The following is a 7,485-nucleotide window of genomic DNA, read 5'->3' on the forward strand; positions in this document are numbered from 1 at the left end:
TCTTTTCTGGAGTACAGTTCTTCTGAAAGGTAACCACAAACCAAGACAAGTGCCTAGACCAGGGCCCTCAAGTATGTCCTCAGACAAGGCCCTCAACAGTGGCTCCAGTCTACAAGGAAGAACACAAAAGGGAAGGCTCAGCCTCCCCATCACACAACATTACTACAGCACTCCATCAGGATCAGTCCGTGTAATCAATAAAACATGTTTCCATGGCATGGAGGAGAAAGATGAGGGCTGAGAAGTGCCTGTGTGTAGAAGCCTGCATCTCCTGCCATCACCACCCAGTAACACAGCACACCCAAGTACAAGCTGGGACCAACAGGGACTATGTCTTAATTTGCTCTGATCATTTTCTGTTGCTCAAAAGACATGGCTGGACACCTTCACTGAAATTTGTAGAACCTAGAATGCATCTTATAAAACAGTTGCCACCTCTAGCATCAAGATGTGTCTTTCAGTCCAGCGGAGACAATGGTGGGCAAGGTAAGCCAGGCCACTGAATGGAGTCCCCATCTGCCTGCCGACATCCTGCTCTGTGGGGACATGCTATACACTTCCTGAGGAGCAATGCCCAAATATCTATCACCTAGACAATGGTGCTGCTGGATTAGAAGCCCTTTCTGACCTTATCAGTGGGTTTCTGAAACTTCCAAGATGGTGTAGCCACACTGGCCATCTCCATGCTGAGCTCTAGGAGAAGCAGTTCTTGGGGAAAGCTCTTGTGCAGACCCCAAGCCCTTGTCTCCCAAGAAACGGAGAGTGGGAGGACCCTGTGGTTATTAGTCTCTAATTAGAGAGACTAATGTAGAGCTGGTGAAGATCTTCTCCCATTCTGCAGCCGTCTCTTCAGCCTGGTGACTACATCCTTTGTGCAGAAGCTTTTCATTTTGATGGGATCCCATTTGTCAATCCTCCCTCCTCCAGTGGTTGAGGTTCTATTTAGGAATACTGTCTATGCTAGTAAGTTCTAGTGTTTTCCTTGTTCTTTCTTGCAGTAGCTTCAAGTTTTACACTAAGATCCTTAGTCTACCTTGAATTATATTAATACACGATGAGAGATAGGGATCTAGTTTCAGTCTTCTACATGTGGATATCCAGTTTGCTTAGCACCATTTGTTAAAGAAGCCAACTTTGTTCCAAAGACAGATAAATAGATTGATTTTGGGGGCTTCTTTGTCAAAAATCAGATGGCTGTAGGTACATGCATTCATTTCTGTGTCTCCGAATGTGTCCTTTGATCTTTGTGTCTGTTTCTCTGCTGGTACTAAGCTGTTGTTGTTACCATAGCTCTATAATTTGAAGCCAAGTATTTGGATACCACCAGCATTGCTCTTTTTTTGCTCAAGATTGGTTATTTAAAGCCTTTTGTGCTTCATATGAATTTTAGGATTGATTTTTTTTCTATTTCTGTGAAGAACACCTTTGGGATTTTGATGGGTACTGTACTGAATTTGTAGATTACTTTGGACAGTATGGTCATTTTCATGATATTAATTCTGGGTAGTCTGTTTTAATAGTGATAAGGAGCATTCCCTTCTGTTTTGAGTTTTTCCAGTGATAACAATTTGCCAGTTGGCTTTTTTACAGCCATTATCTATAGGACATTCAAATAAAGAGAGGGCCCTAAGGTGCTGCATTATTATCTGTGGGCTGGCAGGAATTTGGTACCTGGCAGGGACTGAGAAAACTCAACTGCTCTTACTCCTGAGGGCATCCAGTCCTCCCTGTTGTCCTGCTGGAAGGTCTTTCCCAACCCCTATAGCCTCAGGTCCATGCCCACAGTAACCTGCACTCCAAAGATCAGCCTGAGGCAGAGGGAACATAAAGAAGGTTGATAGGATCCCAGGCAGGATCCTTGAAAAAGCCCTGCTTGAAACTCCCTAACCACTCTGGACACCAACCTACTCCTGGCAGAAATGCAATTACTTACTCTAGAAAACATTTTAAAAAGACAATACATGTTTGGAAATGATGAAATCCACTTTTAAAGAAAATAATTCCTTAGCCAAAGAAATCATAAGGGAAATTAGGCAACATTTAGTACTGAACAAAAATTTAAAAATAGTACATGTTTTAAAATCTATACTTAACTAAAGCAGTGATTCTTTGAAAATGTATTATTTTAAATGCTTTTACTAGAAAATGAAAAACAAATATTGAATATGAATGAGCTAAGTCTCTGATCTAAGAGATCAGAAATAATCAGATCTAAGAGTCAGAAATAATAAAAAGGCATCATGTGCAGAGGAAAATACTAAAAATACAAGCAGAAACAAACCAAAGTTTAAAATAAACATATACCAGGAAGATTAAGAGAGACAGAAGCTAGAGACTTGTAAAATTGCCACATCATGTCATACAGATTATCATGACAAAAATAGGAAGGTGTAAGTACCCAGGAGGAAGAGGAAAGGGGACAAGATTCTGCTGCCACCACATTAATAAAACAACCCTGCTGACCACTCACCCTCCAGGAGCCCTAGCTACCTCAGCAGACTGGTAGCTTCCCATTCAACAATTCACTCAGCCTCCATGTCCCAGCTAGGGTGTGAGTCCATGTGCTCCCACCTACCAGGAGGATTCTGCAGTTGCTTACAGCATGTGGGGTCAGAACAGGATGACTCTGCATCTACACGCAATGATGCCTAACAAAGCAAGGCATGGAGGCACTATGTGTGTGACTTTACTTCAATAAACTGCAATGTCTGAAATAGACATATTTCCAGAAAAATGCCATTTTATAAAACTGACCCAAGGAGAAAAAACTTGAATAGCTTTTTACACATAAGGAAATTAAAGTCAGAAATCTCTCTGTAAACAAAACCAGTGAAAGTCAGAAATCTCTCTGTAAACAAAACCAGTTTCGTAGCAAAACTCACAAAGAGAAGAGGACTACAGAAGCCCATCCCAATTTATTTAAGATTTTCAGCAAAGCAGTGAGAAAACGATAGAAGGAAAGGAAACCATACTTGTGATTTGGGACTGTGCTCTCTCCAGGCCTGCCCACAAGCAGTAGAACCCTCCAATGTAACATTGGACAGTTACTAGTCCACGGGAAGAAGGAGTCCATATCACAGAGTCTCTGGGACCTCTGCAAGTAAGATGACCTAATGTCACCACAGAAGGAGAGCAGTAGAGTACAGAAGAGACACAGCTGGCCACACACAGAGAGCAGCAACAGATGACGTAGGACATAGGGATATATTGGGGGTCACTATATTACCCTGTTTTTTTTCAAGCATAGGTTTTTAAGTTTCTATATTTATAAAGTTAAAAAATAAAATATATTAAGATTAAATCTCTATAGAGTTCACTTTTCAAAAAAAAACCAACTGTGTGCACAGCAACAAGAATTGGAAACACTGTAATGTGGAGAATGGAAACACGCATGCTAACAGCAAAGTAGGTTTTTACTCTGTCAAAACAAACTTAAGAAAAGGTGAATAGATCTTTATGGAGAAAAGTGTAAGACTTTATTGGAAGACATGAAAGAAGAGCCAGGAAGTACAAAGACATAACATGTTCATGGTCTGGAAGACAGAAAGATAAAGACACTAATTCTTCCCACAGTAATCCAGAGGACACAAAAGAATTCCAATCAAAACTTCAATGGTTTGACAAGGCAGTTCTAAACTTTACATGCAATCACAAGGAGCCAAAAATACTTAAGAGACTGCTGTAGAAAAACAAGGCGGTGGAGGGCAGGCAACTATCCCTGAAAACACTGAGACTTGCAATAAGGTTATGAATTTAGGTACAGACTGTTACATCAGGACCCATGGAACTTTGCTCCTATGAGTGTGTTTCTCCCCCCACCCTTGCTCACACAGAGCCACACTTGTAGGTCTACAGGACAGAACAGACAGTCCTGACAATGGCTATCAGTTCAGAAAGATGACAGTAGAGTTCCCACCACCATCACACCATCTACAGAAATCAATCTCAGGTGATTACAGACTTATGGAAAACTACTCAGAGAGAAAAGCAAAGGATACTATCATTGTCCTCTTGTGATAAGACTTATTAGCCTAAGCAAGAAAGAACCAGCCTTACTGGAACTCCTAGATAGACACAGAGCACCTGGAATGGCCTTCTGCTCGCTAGCAGGCCCTGAGATGACAAGGACCCAGCCAGGCTTCCCGCCCCAGAGCACAGAGGAGACTCTTGCAGCAAAACTAAACCCAAGGGAAAACAGCAATCTAAACATCAACCAACAGGGAAGACCCAAATGCCCAAGTGACTTGTGAAAAGATAATCCCACTGTCACCAGAGCAATACAGATGTAAGCCAGAGACTGGATCATACCCCCAAGCAGTTCTTGACTTTGTCAGGACAGCAGTCTGACATCATTTGATACAACATTTGATACAACATATGATAAAAAATGGAAGAGTAAAAGAGGAGGGGTATAGAGGAGGAAGACAAGTTTGGAGGTGGAAGGAGAGGTGTTAAAGGAAAGGAGAAAGAAGAAGGGGACGAGTGGAGGAGGAGAAAGAAGAAGGAAGAAGAAAAGGAGGAGGAGTCTGGAATAGGAAAGAGAGAAGGAAAAGGGAAGAGGGAGAGGAGACAGAAGGATGAAAAGGGGGGAAAGGCAAGCAGAGAGGCCATGGTGTGCCCACTGAGCTATGGGCCACGCCCATCCTCTCAGAAACAAATGCATAGCACAGTGGCAGGTCACAGAACAATACAATAGCTTGATCAGTGACATAAAGTCAAAAACCATGCCAGACTCAACAAGGTACCATTTTAGGATATAAACTCACTAAAGTAAAACTAAGACAAGCAGAATTGATTGATACACTATTCAAGGCCAATAAAGAAGGAAACAATCTGGGAAAAGGTGAATAACAAGGCATCAGTGTCCCCCATCTTTAAACCATGACATAGGAATGTGTCATGTACAGCCTATGTACAGCACAGGCACAGCTTTGTAGCCACTCAACATTGTAGAGAACATACTACAGCCTAATGTCAACAAAGCAGCTTGCCCTGTGTCTGCTTCAGCCTCATAGGCTGCCTAGTCATGGAGAAGGAGCCATGTGACAAGATGCTGGCCCTGTTACCTGTCTACCAGCTATATCCATGGTTGTCCCCTCTCAGGCCCTGCTTATCTTCTCCTGCACTAGCCTCCTTCCCACCAGCCAGTTCAGACTGCCTCCTCCTGTGGTTCCAGTGCATGTTGTGAGCCAATCTCAGACATCTCAGAAACAGGGCCCATAAGGCACAGGCTCACCTGCTTCCTCCCAATGACATACCATGATTCACCTAGAATGCCTTGTATTCAGCAGATGCCAGCAGGAGATGAGGCAGTGAAGATGGGAGGAGCCCAAGCGGCTGGCATTCTTGTAGGAAGGAAAAGTCTGGGGTAGACAGTGTCTAGACTAAGCTCTGGGCTTGGGCCTGGGGAGGCCCTACTGGATAGCAGCACTGTGAGGAGGAGGCAAGTGATGACATTTTCACGATCACATAGCCCCATGACCACCTTGCTGATCATGTGCCAGCACATGATGAGGTAAACAGATGCCAGCCATGCTTTGCTAGACAGGAGCAGGGCAGAGGTAGATTGTAAGCCTAGGTGCAGCCCTTTCCCAGCCCCACCCTCTGAACAGGGAGCCTAGGGAACTGGGCACTTGCCAAGAGCACAGGGGACCTGCAAGGTGTAGGCCCAGCCCCAGAAGTACTCAAGCCTGGAGCCCTGAGCTCACTGAAACCAGGCTCAACACACAGGCAGGCCACTGGCCAGCAACAGCTGCTAGACTTGAGACCAAGGCCAGCCCAGGGAAGGGAGATATAGAGAGCCGATGGAGGTTAAATTCAATTTCTTTCCTACTCTTGGAGCTCACAGAGCCTACCCTGAACAAAGGCCAGGCCAGAGGAAACTGCAGCCAAAATGTGGCCTTGCATGTGCCTGCAGGAGCAGGTGTCCTTCCAGACCAGGCCCACAGCCCAAGGTGATTGCTCAGGGAAGCTAGGGGGTAAAAGTCATGAGGCCCAAAGAAGATCCAGCCTTTGGTGGAAAGGGCACAGAGGACAATGAAGTATAGCACAGAAACATCTAGAAGAGGATCCCAGCTCTGCACTGCTACATGCCCTGGGGAGCTGAAGGATGCAGCTCCTCCTCTGTATACTATGCAAAGCACCACCTGTTGCACAGCATTGTCAGGAAGACCAGTCAAGACCATCCATCATTCAGCCATGCCCCAAATGCCCCAGCACCACCCCTTCTTTCCTAGTGCCTGAATCATTCCCAACTCAGGCTCAGCAGCCAGCCACTGTGGTGCTAGTCACAGGCAACACTCCTCTGAGGAGCATGAAACTCAGAGGCTGCCCAATGCCATCCACCAACTCCTGCCAGGAGCCAGCTGAAACAAACGAGCTATACCATTACCAAGGGGCTGACAGCCTTCTCTTGAAGGAGTCCCAAAAGGGTCATGGCTCCCAAGCCACCTCCACTGGCAACAGATCCATAAGACATCTTATTAGGGTGGGCAGTCTCCTCATGGAGCTGGAAGAAACATGAAAACTGGGATGGAGAGAAGAGGAAGATAAAGCTCAGATTCAGGATGCACAGGGCCTGGGCCCACCCCCGCCCCAAGTGCATGGCTCTACTGTACCATTCCTAAGGCCACCCCAGGTTTCTCAGTAGCCTCAAGACAGTGACCACTCTCAAGATCTTTCCAGGTAATCCCTTCTTCTACCTGACCCTGTTTAGAGACAGGGACAAGTGCCTATGAGGTGCCCTAATCTTCCCTACAGGAACCCAAGGAGAGGGCACCTGGATGTCTCTTAAAGGCCACAGAAGTCCCATAGAGACAGCCCTTGCACTCCAGGCTCTCCATAGATATCCACTATACAGCATGTTATACCAGGAGCTTTCACTGCCTGTCAAATCCCAGCCTGGATTTGTCTTCTAGAACCATGCCTGCTGGCAGCAGGGCTGGGGCCAGGCTGCTTGAGGGAGTCCACGAGGTGTCACCTTTCTATATTTTTTTTCTGGTCTGTAATAGGCTTGAACTCTGGGCCTAGGCACTGTCCCTGAGCACTCTAGCTCAAGGCTAGCACTCAACCACTTTGAGCCACAGCGCCATTTCCAGTTTTTGAGTGGTTAATTGGAGATAAGAGTCTCATGGACTTTCCTGCCCGGGCTGGCTTTGAACCAAATCCTCAGATCTAGGCCTTCTAAGTAGCTACAATTACAGGTGTGAGCCACTGGCGCCTTTTCTTTTTTATAGGTATGAGACCTAACTCAGTACCTGACACTTTCACTTATTGGTTATCACTGTACCAATTGAGCCACACCTCCAATCCCCACCCCCATGTGTTACACAGGCAGCTTGCATGAGCTACTGGATATACTTATGTCTCACCTTTCAGATAAGGACAAAAGAAAAGGAACCACCTACCTCTTAGGTCAGTAATAAGGAATAAAATGACATATGTTAGGCATTCAGAACGAGGCTGACAGTAAACACTCACCAAGCC

General features: G+C 45.3%; 1 pseudogene; it reads right to left on the minus strand.

The window, feature by feature from the left end:
* The window catches only part of LOC138806172 (t-SNARE domain-containing protein 1-like), a 52,197-nt pseudogene extending 45,719 nt beyond the window's left edge, over positions 1 to 6,478 (minus strand).
* Positions 6,479 to 7,485: the final 1,007 nt, after the last annotated feature.

This window comes from Dipodomys merriami, unplaced genomic scaffold, assembly GCF_024711535.1.
Source record: "Dipodomys merriami isolate MVZ:Mamm:240054 unplaced genomic scaffold, mDipMer1.0.p SCAF_4, whole genome shotgun sequence".
NCBI lineage: Eukaryota > Metazoa > Chordata > Mammalia > Rodentia > Heteromyidae > Dipodomys > Dipodomys merriami.